At 33.5% G+C, this 22,414-nt stretch overlaps 1 protein-coding gene across 1 annotated transcript in view; it reads left to right on the top strand.

Annotated features, from left to right (window-relative positions):
- The first annotated feature begins 10,228 nt into the window (after window positions 1-10,228).
- Window positions 10,229-22,414, top strand: part of LOC114328498 (scoloptoxin SSD14-like) — a 41,371-nt gene continuing 29,185 nt past the window's right edge. The window contains exon 1 of the mRNA XM_028277369.2: window positions 10,229-10,266. The gene's annotated coding sequence lies outside the window, so the exon portion shown is untranslated. The remainder of the gene's footprint in view (window positions 10,267-22,414) is intronic.

The raw sequence follows: 22,414 nt of genomic DNA on the forward strand, positions 1-22,414 counted from the left end.
TAGATTTTGTTATTTTAAAAAGTTCTCTCCACCTCAGAAAGTGCCCACATTAAAAAGTGTTCTAGAAATGCTTGTTCTTCTTCTTCATCTTCTTCTTCTTCTTCTAATAGAACTACAACCCGGGTGGATCTTGGCTGACTGCATGACCCACTTATATCTTGAACGGTTGTCCATGATAAAATATACATTTTTTCTTTTACCCAAAAACAATTCATGCATAATTTGTTTTCTGACTGCCCTCGTATAACTAATACCTATCTCACAAATTTTTATCACGTCAAGTTTTTGCGATATTCCCCCATGAAATTTTTCAGTCATTTTTCCCTTGCGTCCAGTTTGACCTTCGCTATTGTTGTGTTAAAGTGATTATCGACATTTAAATTAATTTCAAAATGTCATCAAAGGAGTGTAAATTAAGCCCAAACAACTTTTGCCATGTTTGTGGTAAAATAATCCTAACAAAAAAGAAGAGACCGATCTCAGAAGCAGTAAAACAGGCATATTTTCAATACTTCCATATATCGATAAAAAATCTTGATAAAAAATGGGTTCCTGGTGTAGTATGTGAAACTTGTAGAAGTATTTTAACGAAGTGGGCTGCAGGTAATAAAAAATACTTGCAATTCGGAGTCCCAATGTTGTGGAGAGAACCCACAAATCACGCCACGGACTGTTACTTTTGCCTTACAAAAACAAGAGGCTTTAACAACAAAAACAAAAAGCATATACAATACCCTGATGTTGCATCGGTGACACAGCCTATATTGGATTCAGACGGAGTTTCTTACCCGTCATTACTTAGCAGTTCCTGCAGAGAAAATGAACCAGAGTATATTGAACCTGAGACAGAAAACCCAATTTCGATCCCTAACATTAATTTGGATGAATCTGATGATGGAGTGCTTAGTGGAAGGGAATTTGGAGATGAAGGAGCACATATGATTTCACAGGGTGAACTAAATGATCTTGTGAGAGACCTGTAGCTTTCAAGTAAGTCCCAATTGCCTGCTTCACGACTTAAGCAATGGAATTTATTAGCTCCTGACACCCGAGTGACTGTTTATCGCAGGCGAAGTGATCAATTTGCTAAGTATTTTGAATCAAAGAATGAATATGAGTACTGCAGTGATATTCCTGCTCTTTTCGTTTCGATGGGCCAGTCTTACGATGCTAAAGAGTGGCGTTTGTTTATAGACTCATCCAAAGTAAGCTTTAAAGGTGTACTATTACATAATGGCAACAAAAAACCCTCTATTCCTATAGGACATGCAGTTAATTGTAAAGAATCATATGAAACTATGACAATCTTAATTAATCTAATAAAATATGAGGATCATAAATGGGACGTCTGTGGAGATCTCAAAGTTGTGGGACTTCTGCTTGGTTTACAGAGCAGATATACCAAATATAGCTGTTTTTTGTGTTTATGGGATAGTAGGGCTAGGAAAGATGGGGGACTCCCTTGACTTCTAAAGAAAGTTTGGACTTCGCCGCCAGGGTGAAAATTGTAACAGCTGTGCCAGTGTCAAACTATTATGAACTATTAAGATAATATTAAGAAAGAATGGCCTGTACTTGATGAATATATACCCAACAAAATGAATATAAAACACAATCCTGTGATTGATCCCAAAAATGTCATTTTACCGCCGCTGCATATTAAGCTAGGATTAATGAAAAATTTTGTTAAAGCGATTGACAAAAATGGTATTGCCTTTGAATATTTAAAAAATCTTTTTCCTAATCTGTCTGATGCCAAACTGAAAGAGGGCATTTTCGTGGGCCCCCAGATAAGGAAAATACTAAAAGATGAAAATTTATACCACCAATTGTCCGATGTTGAAAAAGATGCTTGGTATTCTTTTAAAGCGGTAGTGAAACAATTCCTAGGAAATAACAAATCGGAGGATTATGAAGTAATTGTTTCCAATTTACTTAAGAATTACCACAAAATGGGAGTGAATATGTACCTAAAAATTCATTTTTTACACTCGCACCTAGATTTTTTTCCTGAAAATCTGGGAAGCGTAAGTGACGAACACGGCGAACGTTTTCATCAAGACTTGAAGACTTTTGAAGAGAGATACTAAGGCTTTTGGGACAAAAATATGCTAGCCGACTACTGCTGGTCTACATTAAGAGAAACTGATACAAATCAGTATAAAAGAAAAAGTAATCTGCGTAATTTTTAGTTTTTTTTGTTTAACATATATGAATAAGTATGAAAAACTTAAAAAATAAATATAAAAAAAACTTGACGTCCTGATTTTTTTTTCACTACCTAACCTTATTTAGGATTGATTCTACTACTTATACACGTTTGGTTCCATGGCTGAGTAAAAAACGTTGTAAACTAGTGAATTGAATCAGTGGATAGCCCCATTGTTCTTAAATTTTACCATATTATGTGGACGTCCTAGGCATCTTCTCCTTGAGGGGCTCCCTCCCAGATTAACTTTGGAAGATCTTTGGAAGGTGTTAAACTTTACTTTGAAAGTAAAGTAGATACGATATTATTCGAAGTGACCGTTATCAATAATAATACGATTGGCATGATTGGCTGTAAGATTGGGGCGTGATTAGTGAAAATTAACCTATGGGGGACTCCCTTGACTTCTAAAGAAAGTTTGGACTTCGCCACCAGGGTGAAAATTGTAACAGCTGTGCCAGTGTCAAACTATTATGAACTAGCAGAATCTACGCGGCTTTGATTAGATAGCACATAATGCCAAGAGGGACATGGTATTAGTTATTTCTAACACGATTGACAATAAATGTTTTCCATTTATGGGGAGAAGAATTATCTCAAGTCAGAGCAATCGTACAAGACATGCTACGTGTAAGACGTGGTACAAACATGAAGATCGTAAAAAGAAAAAATATGTTCAAAGCATTCTTTTACAAATCTATGACCAGAACCAGCAATACGACTGCCAAGAGTCCCAATCTTGCAATAGATTGTCTCTTTAGAGGAGTACAGTTTTAAATGCAGACTAGACGGATCCTTTCCAAATATTGTTTTATTTAGTGTATAGTAGATCTTATTTGCTTTTTTCGATCTGTATGAGATTTGATATTATTACTCCCAGGTATTCAAACGTCGAGACTGTTTCTATTATTTCGTTTTTGCACCTAAATATCGTTTGGTTTATTTCTTCCCTTTTCTTTTGAGCTACTATCATGGTCTTCGTTTTCTTTACATTTACCTCCATTTTCAAATTTTGTATTTCTTCCACCCAGATATCGATTAATTTTTGTATTTTCTCTTTATTGTAGGCTATTATTACTAGGCCATCTGCATATAGTACCATTCTCACTGGTACTAAATTCCTGTACCCTATTATTAACTGTAATTGCCCTGACATTCTTTTAGCGCTCTTCATTACTCTATCCATTACTAATATAAACAAAACTGGGCTAAGACTGTCCCCTTGTTTTATTCCTCTCCTTAGGTTTATTATTGGCGATCTGTTTCCGTTTATTTGTACTTTAGCAAGTACGTTTCTATATGTACTTTTTACCACGCTTACTATCTTTTGCGGGATTTGCAGGTCTTCCATTACTGACCATATTACTTCTCTATTTATAGAATCAAAAGCAGCTTTAATATCTATAAACATAATATATAAGTCTTCTCCTATTTCGTTTTTCCTCTCAATTATATTTCTCAGTATTTATATATTATCTGTTGTTCTTCTTTCCTTCCTAAAAGCAGCTTGTTCCTCTAGTTTTCCTTCCAAATCTTTCTGAGCTTCTTTTCTATTATCCCAGTGTAGACTTTATATATATATGCCACTGATGATAAGCATATAGCCCTATAGTTATCACATTCCGCATCATCTCCTTTCTTGTGTATTGGTATCAATAAATTTTCTTCCCAATCTTTCGGTATTTTTTCTGTTCTCCATGCTTCCCTCATTATTTCCAGTAGCCAAAGCATGCCTCGTTCTCCCACGTACTTCATCATCTCCGAATCTATGTCATCTGCACATCCCGCTTTTCCAATCTTTATTCTTGCCAATCCTTCTTCAATATCTTTGATATGAATTTCGTCCACTCGATTGTCCCTATCTAATTCTTTTTCTCTCTCCTCATTTTGTTGGTTGCTTGTCTCGAATTTTTCTTTAGAGTGCTTATTCCATATGGTTAGTATGTCCTGTATGTTTGTTTTCAATTTATTTCGCTCATTTCTAATTCCTCTTATTTGTTTCCTTTTTGTTCCTTTCATGCTTCTTATTTTATTCCAAAACTATTTATTGTTATTCCCAAAACCTTCGTTCAATTCTTCACCGAATTCCTTCCAGCTCTTCTTCTTCGCATCTTTTACTAGTTCTTTCACTCTATTTCTTTGTCTGCTGTATTCGTCTCTGTCTTCCTCTTCATTTGTGTTTATGTATCGCTTCCACATTTCTTTCTTCTTTTTTACTGCTTGCTTTATTTCCTTATTCCACCATCCAGTTCTTTTATTATTCTTCCCATTATTTCTCATTCCACATACTTGTTTTGCAGTGTTACATAACGTGTCTCTCAATTTTTTCCATCTCTCTTCCATATTCCGTGTTTCCTCATTGTTTTCATGCTGTTCCAATATTTTATCTGTCTCTCTTTGGTATAACTTCCTCACTTCCATATTTTTCATCTTGTGTATTGCTATTCTTGTATATTGAAAACTCTCTATTATTTCCATTAGTTTCTTGTTTATCTCTGCTGTCACTAGTCTGTGTTGGGTACCGAGTTCGGCTTCGTTCTCTGTTTTTAGCGTCTTTTCTGCGTCTCGTGGCAATCCTTAAGAGAGCAAATGCTGCCCGCGAGCTGCTTGATAACATCAAATATAGAAAGATGGCCTATTTTGGACACGTAGTAAGGTGAGACTGGTATAATATTCTTCAACTTATTATGATGGGTAAAATCGAAGGACGCAGAGGAATTGGTAGAAAGCAGGCCTCTTGGTTGAAGAATATCCAGGAGTGGACGGAAATAAAGAAAACAGAACACCTATTTAGAATAGCTCGAGACAGAGACAGTTTCGCCATGTTAATCGCCAACGTCAAGGGGACTTGATAGAGCTCGTTAAGAAGAAGAAGCTTTAGGAAAGCGTGGCGTCTTTAAAGTGGAATTGGGCAGGACACAACACCAGATTATCAGACAACTTATGGACAAAACGTATTGTCGAGTGGATGCACCTATAAGAAGCAATACGGAGCAGAAGACTCCCATCAACCAGATGGACTAACGACTTGAAGCTGTTATCAGTAATTAAATATCAAACGCACAAGACAGAGACAGATGGAAAGAGTTGAGGAAGTCCTATGTCCAGCAGTGGACGCATATAGGTTGACGATGACTGTATTACCTGTAGGTTGGGTGTATCTGGCACCATTCATTGAAATAAAATACCGTAAAGTGAGGCTACTTTGTTACACTTTTTTAGGTTTTGTGATGATATAGTACATACACTTTCGGTTTATTTTATAATTTTAAAAATATCACCTGAAAGCTCAATCTTTCCTCTATGTTCAGTGACAACTATAATGCGCTATACCTATGTTATAGAAATCAAGAAAATGTCAAAAAAAGTTGTCACAAAGTCGCCCCATGGGTGGTGGTTTCTTTGTGACACGTAAGTTTTTCTGCGACATTTAGATATATGGAATTCTAACTGTGGCACAATATGTAACTGTAATGCGAAGTTGCTCTATAGGACCCTAAATAATCTAAGACAAAAGAAATCAAACGGAGTAACAGGTTTAGAGGACAAAGATGGTAACATATTATTAAAAAATGAAGAGATCACCGAAAGATGGCGGGAACATTTTATGGAATTATTAATTGGAGACAACAACGAAATAGAGAATGACAGGGAGGAGTACAATTTAAATGAACAACAAGATGATGATGACATAACATACGAAGAATTCAGGGAAGCAATTCTAAAATTAAAAAATGGCAAGGCTGCAGGACACGATAATATTAAGGCTGAGCTAACTAAATATATGGAAGGTGAAGGATTACAATTGCTATGGAAGATCATAAGGAGCTGTTGGCGTACCGGATGCATACCTAGAGATTGGACTCTTGAAACTATTCTACCATTACACAAAAAAGGTGATAAACATAAGTGTTCTAACTACAGGGGAATATCATTGTTGGTAGTTGCTAGTAAAATCTACGAAATAATACTAGAGAAAAAGCTTCGAGAAAATATCGAGGCCACATTGGATGACAGCCAATGCGGCTTTAGGCCAGGGCGAGGTACAACCGATCTCATATTCACGGTGAGACAATTATCAGAAAAAGCCCTAGAGCATAACAGTACGTTGTTTCTCTGTTTTGTGGACTTGGAAAAAGCATTTGATCGCGCGCCACGGAACAAGATCTGGGAAATATTAAACCGTAGAAATGTGAAACCGAAGTTAATCCAAGGAATAAAGAGTATATATTATATAAATGTACACGTAATAATGTAAGAACGAACAATCGCTCATCTCTAGAATTCTACACAAGGACAGGTGTAAGACAAGGTGGTGTTCTCAGTCCTTTGTTATTTATCACTCTAATGGACGAAATTGCAAAAGAATGCAGGGGTGGGGTAAAAAGAACTAGGGTTGGGGTGTATAAACTTCAACAAGTTTACGTATCAGAGTTGATATATGCCGATGACCTGGTAATTGTGGCAAAATCAGAAAAAGACTTGCAAGTGAATGTGAATGTTTGGAATGAAGCCTTTAAGAAATTTGGGATAAAAATACATATTGAAAAAACAGAAGCTTTAGTAATATCCAAAACTCAAGAAAATATAAATGTAAAGCTGAATAATGAGACCATTACACAAGTAGAGGACTTTAAGTATCTAGGATCAACAATGAATGGGCAAGGAAATATAGAACCAGAAATAAACAGCAGGGTAATGAGTGCAACAAAATTATACTATGCACTAAATAAAAGTTTTATTAGGAAGAAAGAGGTAAGTCTGAAAACAAAAATAAAAGTATTTCAAACTGTATACGAGCCGGTGCTACTCTACGGTAGTGAAACGTGGACAGTGAACGACAACATCCGTAGTAAAATTCAAGCATGTGAAATGCGATATTTACGTGCGGTATCCGGGGTGACCAGACGTGATCGTATAAGAAATGAAGACATACGTGAAAAGTGCGGTGTTGGAAGGACCTTAGACAGACTTGAAACGAAACAGTTATCGTGGTTCGGACATATGGCGAGAATGAGTGAAGGTAGAACTGTAAAGAGAGTATGGAAAGCGGCATCTGACAACAAACGACGAAGAGGCAGGCCGGCAAGAACGTGGAACGCAAATATTGGAAAGGCTTGCGTAAAAAGAAATATTGGGTGGAGAGAAGCAGAAAGACTAGCTACTGACCGAAAGGCATGGAGACGTCTAATTTCTCCACTTATCTCGACACCGTAAGGTACAAGAGGACGGCTTAAGTAAGTAAGTAAGTAAGGAATTCTAACTGTGGCACAAAGAAACACCCGTACATTTTTTACAAACAACATTTTAATGTTAAATGGAGGTAACATATTGTGTTAAAATATAAATTTACTTTGGTAGAAATATCTTCTAAAAATTCTTCTTCAAAAGTCAAAATTTTCACGCCAACCTAAAATCACCTGTTTTGACGATTATCAAATCAGCTGTGGCATGACGAGCGAAGTTGCACCAGGAACTTTGGTTATTGTTCCCTAGATAGTAGGGTGGAACGAAAAATTCGAAGTCATTATTTTTTATGGGGCTAGTGCGAAAAAGTTGTGTTTTGATGTATAATAAAACTGTAAGAAATCTTTTTTGTATTTGACCCTATCTTCAGGTTCCATATTAAATTGAAATTTTTTGGAATAACAAAAAAAAAATAAAATTTAAAGAATTTATTTTTTTATCAGTTCTTTGAATCTGAATAATTGTTTTATGGTACAATATACATTTTAAGATTGTTAGTCTGATTTTGGGTTAAAAACGGCATAATATTTCTAGACTGCAACCTTAAACGAATAAAGCCATCCCTTGATTATGGTCCACAAACAGCAGTTGATGCTTCAGTTACTAACTTAACAGTTCTTTCCACGGATTTTGTATGACAAGGGCAGTTTAAGACCTCTATGTTATTGTAATTCCCAGAATCAATCCTATCCCTTACATCTTCATTGGAAATATGTTTTAGCAAAGGAGGAGCCGTAACTTTGAATCCAGAAATAGAAATTAAGTCATCATAATCTGCAGCACTAAAATTTAATGTTGGTATTTTGAATCTCCAGATCTTTTCTCTTTCTGACTTTCTCTAGCTTTCGGCACTCTGCGTAGTCCTAGCTCCCGTATATGTTTTCGTTCATCTTTCATCATACCGAGTAATACATTTTTGGGATGGGCAAAATAAGCATTCCTTTGAATAACGGCATCGACAATTTTTCTTTGGTCAACTGGTAGAAATCGTGAATAATGGATCATGCGCCATAAATGTTTTGAACCATCAGAACAGCTAGGATACAGTTTTATATAAAACCAAACTGGTGCATACACTAACATAATTAATTGGGGACTGGGACATTCAGTTCCAACATACAATCGAAGCCACCAATTATCAACTGTCAGCCACCTTGCGTGTGATATTTTCCCAGGTTTTTTAAGGCTCAAATCATTAGGACATTCTCCCGCAGCAACTGCTTGACTGATTTGGTACAAGTGCTTCTGATCGGTACTAAGGTCTGTTGGTTCTAATAATATTGCTAGGTTGTTTTCTATTGCGACAAAATCGACAGCAGCCTTCTCTTCACAGCGTTCCAGAAGTTTCCCTATTGGCTCTGAAAAACCAAGTGGTCCGCTGGTGCGTCCATCTAACTGTTGAATTAAATGACGTAGACGTAGCTCATTACAATGAAATAAACATACTAGCCATTGAAGTGAAGTGCCGCAGTAATTGTGACGTAGATGGTTGGACTGTAACTGTTGACAAAGGAGCAATGAATTATTCTTCTTCAGGATCATCTGCGTCAGAAGAATTTGAGTCAGACAAGCTGCTACTTATGGAAGGATTAGAGAAATCAACGGTACATGCTTTAAGAACAATTTCGTCAGTATTATATTTTTGAGAACTTGCCTTTGCCTTTATGGATCTTTCCATTTTCTTCCTTATTGCTGCAGATGCTGCAATATCCACTGGTCCAATTGCCATTTTTCGACAGGATAGTTGTTCTTGAAGAAAAATTCGCTCATTTTGTGGTACTTTCTTGATTTTATCACAAGTACACACACAGTTCCAGTCATGTTGCACTTGCAAGCCGCGATATTCAATAACTTTTTACACTCCTTTCGAAACTGGCAAATCTTTTCTATTTATGAATCAGATGCTTGCTGAGTTTTTGTGTACTTATCACTTAAGATTTTGATATTCTGTATAAATATTTTTAATCATATCTTGAATGCACTTATGCGATAATGTTGGAATAGAAGCTTTTAGTAATATTTGTTCTACTTTCGTTGCAACTGCATTCAAGACGTCGCCGATAGATGGATCTTTATTATTAGTGGTCGACTTAAGTTCTTACGAATAAAGAGAAAGCACTTTAGAATGTCACACTTAGTTGGTAAAACACGATCATTGAAATTTGATCAGAGCCATATTGATTTTTTCGACAAAAATAATTTTTTTGTTTTTTCATTTTTCAAATCCAATATGGAACCTCAAGATATTTTTTTATTTCAAAATGCTCTCGCACCAATTGTTTTCATCACCTGACACAACTTTTAAACGATAGCCACAAGAATTTTTCTTTTCTTTTATTTTTTTTACCTTTTTCGTTCCACCCTAACTAGATAGTGAACATAGTCTACTATTCAAATAAAACATTTTAATTATTCCAGCATTTCTAATGGCTCGGCCAAGTTAATAAGTTTAACTTTAGAGGCAACTGTCACAAAGTAACCATATGTGTCACAATGTAGCCTCACTTTACGGTATACATGGCGTCCCAATAACAACACTGGATTGGGACCAGTGGAAAATACAAGGTACGATCGTTTACTGAAATAGATAAAATAATATATGATACGAGAGTTTAAACTTAACTATTTCCCTTATTATTGGTATGTTGTTTATATTATGTACCAGCTATTAATAACTTTCTGAATATCCGTTAGATTCAAGATATTGTTAACAATATATTCAAGATAAGATTTAGAGTTTAATAAACTTACCGGTTTTAAAATTTCAATTTATTTTAGGTGTTTGGTTTGAAGAAGACGGTCAAAACCTTGTAAGTAATTATTCCATTGGCAATTTTCTGATGATTTATTATGTTCATGTAAAACAACAAATTTTAAATAATAAATTTAAACTAATACGTGTGCATAATTAAAAATAACTAATATTGGCCACTGTGAAGTTTTGAAATGATTACATTTAATTTGGTGACTAATATCTATATATTTAAATACTAAAATAATTATTTAAATATAGTGCGAGGGGCAAGATAATGAAATAAATTGATTTTCTCTAGAATGGGCGATTTTGGAGATGAGTCCCGAAATAGGTCGATTTTTATTTTTATATTAAAATTTTTTGGAATATATATCATATTAGTGATGTCATCAATATGGGCATGATGACATCATTGATGATTTTTTAAATGGAAATAGGGGTCGTGTTTTAGCTCGTTTGAAAGGTTGTTCAATTCTCTATTCAGTAATATAAACATTAATATTGCATATATAAACATTATTTATACAGGGTTGTCAAAAAATAATTTTTGAATTAAATTAAGATTTAGAAGAATGTATATAATTTATTTAACTCAAAATACGTAGGGGAGCAAAGTATGCTAAATTTGCAGTCACTCGAGCGTTATGGGGACCTAGTGGGTTGTGATTATTAGGTCCCAAAACCAGAAAAAGTTAAGTAAAATTTTCGATTTTAGTGGGGACTTTCCACTTTCTATTTAAATTTTCCATTTCCAACAATCGTTTTTTCCGATTATAGCGCCATCTAACCATAATTCGAAAAAAGTCTTGAATAAAAGTTGCTTATTTTTACGTAAATAATCCAAATCTGCAATAAAAATGTGGGGGTCCCATTTAAGATTTTAAAGTAACCCCCCACCTCACCTCCGTGGGGTGTCGTGTTTGGTACCATTCGATAGATTTTTCAAAAACATTTTGAAAGTGTATTTTGCAGTTTTTCGGTCTGATGTTCATTTTGCGAAATATCGCGGGGTTTGTATTTAAAATTTTAAATTTACCCATTACCCCTCTCCGTGGGGGGTCATGTTTATTACCATTCGATAGATTTTTGAAAAATATTGAAGACGTATTTTTTTGGTTTTTCGATCTGACGTTCATTTAGCGAAGTATTCGCTTTTTTTTGTGAAACTTTTTGACAAACCCATTTCCTTACGCTGCGGTCAAATTGTCAGATTTTTGAAATATACTCTTTTGCATGTACTTAACTTACCATACCATCTTAATCTGACAATTTCGAGTATTTTTAAGGATCGATTTTTATTTTCGGGCCCCCTTTAACGAACTTCCCTGTGTTAAGAGCCAATATATGGTAGAGGTACATCTGCAAGGTACCAGGTTGCTCCCCATATGACAATCTGACGCGCTCGAGTAACTGCAAAAATCCCCGCTTGGGCGATTTACCATTACTGCTGTCAGAAAATAGAAAAAAAAATGATTATTTTACAAATAAATATTGATTTTATCTTAAATTAAATGTCAAACAGCGTTCCACCTGTCTCTTGACAGTTTAAACATGTAATTTAAGCGAAAAGCAATTAGTCCTGTCGCCAGGGGGGGTACAACGGCCTCGTTAATTCAGATGGACTTACTCAAGTTTTTTTTATGTATTTTGACCCGTAGAACACGAATTTTTTGGGTAACAGTTGATCCGGATGTCGATAAGATTGTTATAGACCAAGAACTTGAGGAATCAAATAACAGCGATTTTTGGCAAAACAAAACAATATTTTGTATTTTTTGGGCCATTTTAAGTAAAAAATATTTCTACAAGTTTTTTCGTAGGATGCACAGTTTTCGAGATAAACGCGGTTGAACTTTAAAAAAATCGAAAAATTGCAATTTTTGAACCCGAATAACTTTTGATTAAAAAATAAAATAGCAAGTCTGCTTACCGCATTTGAAAGTTTAAGTCAAATTATATCGGTTTTGATTATTTGCATTGGTAAAAATTTATTTTTTTATTGTTTAACAAAGCTATAAACACGTAGGGTTTCCCGTGCTTTTACATGCGTTTTAACGCATGTAACGTAGAAATAGTCTTGATTGCACTAGTACCTATTCTACCTACTCGTTCGATTTTAAATGAGAAATCATAGAAACATCACTCACGCACTAGTTGTTTGTAGCTTTGTTTAGCAATAACACAATAAATTTTTAGCAATGCAAATAATCAAAACCGACATAATTTGACTTGAACTTTCAAAGGCGCTAAGCAGAATTGCTATTTTATTTTTTAATCAAAAGTTATTCGGGTTTAAAAATTGCAGTTTTTCGATTTTTTGAAAGTTCAACCGCGTTTATCTCGAAAACTGTGCATCCTACTAAAAAACTTGTAGAAATATTTTTTGCTTAAAATGACCCAAAAAATACAAAATATTGTTTTGTTTTGCCAAAAATCGCTGTTATTTGATTCCTCAAGTTCTTGGTCTATAACAATCTTATCGACATCCGGATCAACTGTTACCCAAAAAATTCGTGTTCTACGGGTCAAAATACATAAAAAAAATTTGGGTAAGTCCATCTGAATTAACGAGGCCGTTGTACCCCCCCTGGCGACAGGACTAAATGTTTATTTGCCAAATAAACATTTTTTCTATTTTTTGAGCGCAGTAAAATGTATTTTGCATTAAATAAATTACATGCATTCTTCTTTTTGCTTGAATTAATTTAATACAAAAATTATTTTTTTGGTCACTCTTATTAAAAAATGATGGCACTTAAGGTTTATATTATTGAATAGAGAATTGAACAACCTTTCAAATGAGCTATCGCACGACCCCTACTCTCATTTAAAGAAATCATCGATTACGCCATCACCTCCAGATGGATGACGTCACTAGTATGATATATATGCCCAAAAATTATAATGTAAAAATAAAAATCGACTTGTGTCGAAATTTATCTCCATCGTCAATTTTAGAGAAAATGAATTTATTCCATAATTTTGCCCCTCTGTATAACATATACACACACACTCCTGGTCAAATAAAATTAAAAATGAAAACACTTGCATTTTGTATGTTTTTTAATAGTCGAGGAAATGAAGCTGAAAAAATGGCAAAACCTCGCAATTTTTTCGTCCAGCATCGATTTGTACAAAAATTTGGGTTTAGGCTCATTACACCCTCTAGTTCATTTTCTATATTGAACCGTTGTACGCATTTGGTTTTTTAATGGTGAAAACTACCCCTAATAGTAAAACATTATAAATAACATTTTAAACTTTAATATTGTCAACATTTGGTTCTTATTAGTTACATAATGATTGTTTTATGCTTTAAGAAATACTATCATAATATTTCAACCCTTAAAACCACCCTTGTTGGAGCTATATAAAAATAATTTACTTATCATAAAAGAATAAATTCGGCTTGCATCGATTTAGATAAAAATTTGTGATTAGGATCATCTCACCCTGTACTTCATATTCTATATCATACTTAAGGGCGTTGATTAATTTTAGAGAGGTGTAAACTACCCCTTATTGTCAAAAATTATATAAAAACATTGTAAACTTTAATATGGGTAAAATTTGGTTTCGATTGGTTAAATAATGATTGTTTTATACTTTAGGATATAATATCATAATATTTCAACCCTTAAAACCACCCTTAATAACATTACAGTTTTTATAAGTAGATATTTTAATAGATCTATACAGAAAAAAAGTAGAATTAAAGAATTACAAAAACATTTATTTACATAAAAATACGAATTTACAAATATGTACAAATACAAATACAAATATGTAGTTTTTTAGTCATCTTCCAGTATACGAACTGGTTCTGTGGTATTATACATACATTGAAAATTATCCATAAGCGGACTATCCGAATTTTTCGAAAAAAAAAATTGTTTTATAAACATAGCTGCTTCATTTTTGGCGATAAAAAGTTTTTTCAAAAATGAATTTGTATTATTTTTAAAGAGTTATAAGACTGTGTAAACTAAATTTCGTAAGATCCCTTAGTTTTTAATTAGGGTGGGTTTAAAGCACTCGAATGAGGGGGTGTTTGCTAGTAAATAGAGGTTTTAAACAGCTATATCTCGCTAACTGTTCACTGTAATAAAAATCTATGCACAAAGAAATTTTAGATATTAAAAAAGCTACAATTTAGTAGTCCATAATTTTTTTCACATCTCCAGTATTTGCGGAGATATTTTGAAGTAAAAGGTAAAAATTGGGAAATTCCAAAAAATAAATTTTTCTTTAAACTCCAATTTTTTTAAAATTAGGCCTTTTAAATAGGTCAAACATCTTGGGTGTATTGATAATACAAATATAAAAGGTATTACAGAAAAGTGAAGACCAATTTTTAATTAGGAGGCTAGTACCCATTACAACACCATTACAACAACAGAGGCAGCAGCAGACACGGAAGGAGGTACAACAACATGAGCTGGGGGAAGATGGAGAAGAAAATGTATTAACTAGACCCCCAACGCTAGAGTAGGTCCAAACGGCAATCCACATACAAAAAAGCCATAAAGCACCGGGAATAGATATATCTTAAAATACCGGCAGAACTACTCAAGCAAGGAGGAAGGAATTTGACACAACAGATTTACCAGCTAATACAAGAGATATGGATAGAAGAAGAAATCCCCCAACAATGGAAGAAAAGTATAATCTGCCCTATTCATAAAAAAGGAGACAAACTGTTGTGTCAAAATTATAGAGGCATCTCTTTACTTTGTTCGGGATACAAAATATTCACAAACATCCTTAATCGAAGACTTCAACCTCTCACGGAAAAAATCATCGGGGAATATCAAGCAGGGTTTAGGCAAAATAGATCTACCATTGACAAACTATTTACAGTTAAACAAATACTAGCCAAAGCATGGGAATATGACATGGACGTTTACACTCTCTTTGTAGATTTTAAACAAGACTATGATTCAATAGATAGAACAATTCTACCTAATATATTGGAAGAATTTGGCATACCATCAAAATTAATACGACTAGTGCAAATGAAAATGACAGAAACAGAAGCACAGGTATGTATTCAAGGATAGATCACTGATGCGTTTAGGATAATGCAAGGACTGAAACAAGGCGACGGACTGGCTCCAACGCTTTTTAATCTTGTTCTTGAATATGTAATTAGACGGTTGACGGTGAGCGGAAATAACATACTTACAAACAAATCTACCCAATTAGCAGCATACGCAGATGATATAAACATAATGAGCAGAACAATGAATGCAGCGGAAGAAACCTACGTTGAGTTGAAACAGAGTGCAGAAGCAGTAGGGCTAGCAATAAATACAAATAAAACAAAACTACTCATACAAACCAGATCAAATAGACCGGCGCAACAACACTTTATTGACGATATAGAACATGTGAATAGATTCACGTACCTAGGAATGGATCTGGTCGCAAGCAATGAAGAAGAACCGGAAATAAATAGAAGGCTTGTGCTGGCAAATAAAAGCCTATTTCGCGATGGGTCACATATTCAAATCGCGAGAAGTACAGCGGAAAACAAAACTCCGGGTCTATAAAACAATAATCAGGCCTATAGTAAATTATGGCTGTGAAACATGGGTGGTGACACAGAAATCTGCCAATGCAATAGATGTGTTTGAAAGAAAAATATTACATAGGATACTGGGCCCAATAAGTGAAAATAACAACTGGCGAATTAGGTATAATAGAGAAATATACGAGCAATATAGCGAACCAACTCTAGCACAATACACTAAACTGCAGAGATTACGGTGGGTAGGGCACATGGTCCGCATGCATGAGAATAGAATCCCCAGAAGATTGTTAAATGCAAGAATGCAGGGACAAAGACCTGTTGGAAGACCTAAAAAGAGATGGGAAGACGAAGTCGATGAGGATGCCAGGAACTTCCTGGGAACGCGTTCACGGAAAAGAACAGCGGTAAATCGAAATGATTGGAGAAGCTTGTTGAAGGAGGCCAAGGCTCCTGGTTAATCTCCCTGCATCTATTGTTATCTTTGTTCTTACATCGTCTTACCTTTATTCTCCTTAAGAAAGTCTTTAGTATTTCTTTACACGGTTCCACTAGACAATTTTTTAATCGAACTCGGTGCTAGTCAATATCATCAGCGTCTATGTTCAGTTTGCTATAGTTCAGATGCAGTTCGTGTTGAAGGCATTATTTTATATTGGGTTCTTTACACTTCTTTTTTTCTATTAGCAGGAATTCTTTGATATCTTTTAATGTTTTTAAGTCTGAGTGTAATCGTAGTGATAAGTGGGTTGTAATCTGATGCCACGTCTTCTCCGGAATATGCTGACACGGCTCCTATTACACGATTAAATTAACTTTTGTGATATGTGATATTACAATATAGAAAAAAACAAGACACATCCTAATAGCGTTGATTTGATTGATAAATAAATCACCAAAAATCACTAAAATAAATAAATAAATAAATATACACTTTGTATATTTATCAATTAACGCTAATAGTTTGTTTATTTCTTGTGATTGCCAACCTTTCAAGCTGATATGGACATGTGTAAATCTACATACAATACTAATTTCTAAGCCATAGACCTCTAACCCAAAAAAACGTTAATGTTCTCTCAACATTTAAAAACATGATCAGTTCAATTTTATTTATCATTAATTTTTGTTATAATCGTTTATAATATCATTATGGTTATGTTTAAGACGGTAATTTGCATATTAATTTTCGTAATTTTTTATTTAGTATGCAAAAAAGGTTTTCCAAATTATTGTCCTGGAATTCGCAAGGTACAGCCAAAATAATTTTAAAAATAAAATCAGCCATCAGTACTAATAGTTAGTTTATTGGGTACGTTTGTTTACGTATGTTTCATTAGTATTTTTAATCAGGTAAATATACTCTGAATCAACTTATCTTTTTAATGATAAGAAATAAGAATGTCTTTTTAATTTTAATTTTTAAAACAATACTACCTATACTAAATTTACAATCAAGATGCAGTAGAAATAAACAAACCAAGACACGTTAAATGCTACTAGGAGCACACCCGAATCATAATTTACAATCGTAAATATTATAATACATTGTAAATCCCAAATCATGATTTATAAAGTTTATACACTGTAAATTATGATTCGGGAGTGTTCTTAGTAGCATTTAACGTGTTTTGGTTTGTTTATTTCTACTGCATCTTGATTGAAAATTTAGTATAGTCTTAGTTGTTGTTAGTTACCTTTCTACTCTTCTTTTAACTTCATAAGTTAATACTAGGCAGAATAATTATTGTTTATTTTTTCGTGGAGTCCATCGAAATGTTCCATTTTTTAGACCTTCGCGCGCATTTTTTAGAGAACGCAATTTTTTTTGGATGTTTGGTAAAAAAAGTTATAAAAAAATGACTAAAAATTTTGAACAATTTTTTTTTGGACATTTTTAACTGTTTTTGGATTAACGTTCTTATGTCTATGTAACAAAACCCTTTGAAAAAGTGACAAACAAACGTTTAAGAATAATGACAGACAGATCACACATTAGACGAAACAAAATGTGGATTTATAAGTGGCAGGAGTATACAAAATCATATATTAAGTTGAAAACATATAACGCACAAAGCGCTGCAAGAGAAAAATAAAATATAATGTAACATTTCTTGACCTAGAAAAAGCTTTCGACAAAGTGTGATGACAGAAACTAAGGATAATACTAAGAGAAAAAGGAATGGACAATGGACAAGCTACTAATAGTCCATGTGGTGAGACCGCTCCCGTCTGAAAAACATTTCTGATACGGTTTCTTTAAGGATTCCTGTTCAAAAATGTCCCCTTTAAACAAATCTGAAGGGTGCCGGGCGGAATTTTTGGTCAGAAATTGTTTAAACAATAATTGTTTTAAACAAATACAACAGATCATGTTTTTTTGCTCTGGAACATATATTTTTGGATTTTTTGGGTCAATGTAAACAAGAAAGGTATCTTGTAATTTTTCTCAGAAATTGATAGTTTTGGAGTTATAGGCGATTTAAAATCTGAAAAATGCGAAAATACGCATTTTTGAGGCTTAAAAACTCATATTTAAACTAGTATTTTTGAGGTTGCCATATACTTAGGTTGAAGACTGATCATTCAGCTTCAAGATTCTGAAGAATGATCGCGTCTAACTTTAATTTATACCGTTGTTTTTTAATTGTTAAATATGCGTGTTTATCCGATTTTGTTGCCGATGCGGCGCGCTTTATTTCAAAAATCTCCTATTTTCCTCCGAAAAATGTTTTTTCTAGATTCTTTGTGATATTCTAAATAAAATAAGTTTCTTGCCATTTTTCTCAAAAGTTAATAGTTTTTAAGTTATAAGCGATTTAAAATCCGAAAAATGACAAAAAAACGCATTTTCGGATTTTAAATCGCTTATAACTTTAAAAATATTAACTTTTGAGAAAAATGTCAAAAAACTAATTTTATTTAGAATGTCCCAAAGAATCTAGAAAAAATATTTTTTGCAGGAAAATAGGAGATTTTTAAAAGGGAGGGATTTTTTAATCGGATAAACAAGCATATTTAACAATTAAAAAACAACGGTATAAATTAAAGTTAGACGCGATCACTCTTCAGAATCTTGAAGCTGAATATTTAGTCTTCAATTTAAGTATCTGGCAACCTCAAAAATACTAATATGAATATGAGTTTTTAAGCCTCAAAAATGCGTATTTTCGCATTTTTCAGATTTTAAATCGCCTATAACTCGAAAACTATCAATTTCTGAGAAAATTTAAAAGATACCTTTCTTGTTAAGAATGACACACAAAACTCAAAAATATATGTTCCGGAGCAAAAAAGGTGATCTTTTGTATTTGTTTAAAAAAATTGTTTAAACAATTTCTGCCCAAAAATTCCGCCCTGCACCCTTCAGATTTGTTTAAAGCGGACATTTTTGAATAGGAATCTACAAAGAAACCGAATCAAAAAATTTTCCAGACCTGAGCGGTCTCACCACATGGACTATAAGAAAAATACAAAATATATAGATTGAGAACAATTCCGTAGTTAGTAATAATTCAACATCAGATTCATTTACAACAAAGAGGGTTTAACCCGGGAGCAGTCACGCCGTTAGATGAGATCTAACATTTTATCCTTTTCCGTGATAACTTGATGAAAAATTTTACAATATAACTTTCCACTCGTAAGTGCCTCGAGGAAGATTGTAGTAATGCGTGAGATTTTTTTTTATTTTTTTTTTATATTTTTATTATTTTTTGTGGAATTTATGACTTTGGTGAGAACCAATTAGCTTTAAAATTGTTAGAAATATATATTTTTAACATCTTTCTCTCTCTCTCTCTCTCTCTCTCTCTCTCTCTCTCTCTTGCAGTTCATCATTTTCCCCTTATTTAAGCTTGAATTCTTATTTTTGGGTACCCGTCGAAAAAAATATTCATTGATTTATCTATAACTCACTTACAATTAATTACTAGTAAAAGGTTTTTCTAGTAAGAAGGTTATTCGATTTTTTATGGTCTTCAATATTGGTAGGTAAGAATAGAATCGGTGAGATGTAAAAGGATAATATTCCATTTTTGCCAAATTTAGTTAACATAGCAGTTTTGTTCACTGGGCCAAGCACTACAGACTTAGTCAAAGATATTTAACTAAGTATGTAGAGCTTGAATATTACTTAAATAATTATTTAAGGTGATGAAATATTCTGTAAGTCTGTAGAGCTTGGTCAAGTGAACAAAATTGTTATCTTAACTAAATTTGGCAAAAATTGGAATATTATCCTTTTATATCTCACCTATTCAATAACTTTTTTGTACAAGCTTACAGTTTTTGAGTTATTTATGAAAATCCGGTTTACAACATGCATTTTTCTCACGAAAAATTAAAATTTTTGATCATGATTAACTCAAAAAGTATTGATTTATTTTAATAACTTTACATAACAAATTTTGCTTAGAATTTGTCCATCTATCGATGTATGTAGTTATTTTTAATAAAAAAAATTTCACCCCCCGAGAAGGGGTGGCATCCACAACCAGGATAAAAGCGCAAATTAACAGCATGCCACCTTTATTCGTTGAGATATACTCTAAAACCACTCACCAATTTTCATAAAAATCGATGGAGGTTTATTGAAATCGGAGGTAATAGCTCATATCCACCTTCAGTTACTGCACTATATAGTCTTAATTTGGATTTTCTTTTTGGCATCTTATAGACCGGTCTAGTTAGACTCAAAAATAGGAGTGAGGTTACAATAATTACCATCAAGCTGAAAATTGGCAGGATTGTTAAAAATACCATCATAAATGAAATCTAAAAGTCCTCATAAATCCGACCCGAGCTAAAAATTTACGCGGGGTCAAAGGTCACCAAATATAGTTTTTAGTGATTATCAGCGAAACGGTAAGTTTTATCATAAAATTAGTTCAAACAAAAATGTAGATTGAGTAATTATCTATAAAAAATATTTTAATACTTTTTTTCGTTAGAGCCACCGTTCTTGAGATACAACGATTCAAAGAGTTGAAAGAGTTCTAATCGTCATATGTATTAGTACACCACGTATATATATCACTGAAGCTGTAATACAAGTAAACATAATATTCTATCAGTCAACTTAACTTATATTACACATAATAATATAAGATATGTATTATAAATATGATAATGTTTCTACTATAAAGCTTGCGGTCTACCGAGGGATGCAATGTATAAGCTGTATGCCTTACAGTGCTAACAAAAAAATCATTACAAAGTGAATGTAACGCGAAAATAATAAGAATTATTATTTCAATTTTACGGCTTATTCCTAACAAAAATAGTAAATTGTTATGACAAAGTATTCACTTTTAATAATTCTTAATAATGTGAACATAACATAATGTTTGAACATAATAATGAAAGCCAACTTTCTAGTCAAAATGTTTATTGCTAAGTACTAATAAACATTTCAATATACAATAAACTTTATGCAAATTTAATTTGTTTACTATTATGCAAATTACACCGTTATCTTCCTGGGTGGCGAAATCCTTCAGGCAGATGACACCCTCGAGGTATTAATTAGTCTTGTGGACTAATCCGGAGTGAAAATACGTGATAAACCTAATTATATTACTTGAATGTGCTGAAGTTTGAAAAAAAAACAAATTCTACTACGCAAGAAGTTATTTCCAACGGAATTAGCTTTCCTCTCTCTATGTATGGAGCGCCTTAAAAACTACGTGCTTAGATAAGTTTCGATATGCATGCTTCTTTAAAAATACTCGAAATAAAAAACAAGTACAACTATCTTGTCTTTCTCCAACCTTAGCGGCTGCTCATCAACATCTTTTTCGGGTATATTACCAAGTTCAAGTGTGGCTTGGTTATCAGCTAGATCCAAAAGACGGGGGATGGAAATTAGTCGACAGTTCATTAGAACCAACTCAAACTTTATTCCCACCTGCGCCGGAGAAACTCCTGAACACAATTTTTTGCAACTGTAAAAAGGAAATTAGCGCTAAATGTGGTTGCAAAAAAATTGAACTGTTTTGGTCGGTAGCATGCACTAATTGTTAAAACCGGTCGTGCTCCAATGTTGAATTACCAACAATTGAGGATTCATTTGATTCTATCGAGGAGCCATGCGATGTGTCATTATTGGGGCAATTTACTTGCACCCAGGATGAACAAGAAGAAGAAGAAGAAGAAGAAGAAGAACAAGGAGAAAGGGAATCAGAAGTATTAGAAAATTATGAACCAGTAGGATAAATTTCCCTTTTTTTTTAATTTATACGGCTTTTTATAACTTTTATCATTTTTAACCCTTGAAAATATCAATTATTGAATAGCCTCAAATTCAACAGAATCATAACAGATCTGTGGAGTAGGCCTACTGGGAAAACCACGTTAAAAAGATGCGCTAAGTACACTACCTCAAAGGTGTGTAGAAACGTGTGCGCATATTATGACTATTACAACTTTTTGAATCGTTGTATCTCAAAAACGGTGGCTCTTAGGAAAAAAAGTAATAAGACATTTTTTATAGATAATTATCTAGTCTACATTTTTTGTAAGAACTAATTTTATGATAAAACTTACCGTTTCGCTGAAAATCGCTAAAAACTATATTTGGTGACCTTTGACCCCGCGTAAATTTTTTAGCTCGGGTTGGATTTATGAGGACTTTTTAGATTTTATTTATGATGGTATTTTGAACAATCCTGCC

The sequence above is a fragment of the Diabrotica virgifera genome, chromosome 3, assembly GCF_917563875.1.
Source record: "Diabrotica virgifera virgifera chromosome 3, PGI_DIABVI_V3a".
NCBI lineage: Eukaryota > Metazoa > Arthropoda > Insecta > Coleoptera > Chrysomelidae > Diabrotica > Diabrotica virgifera.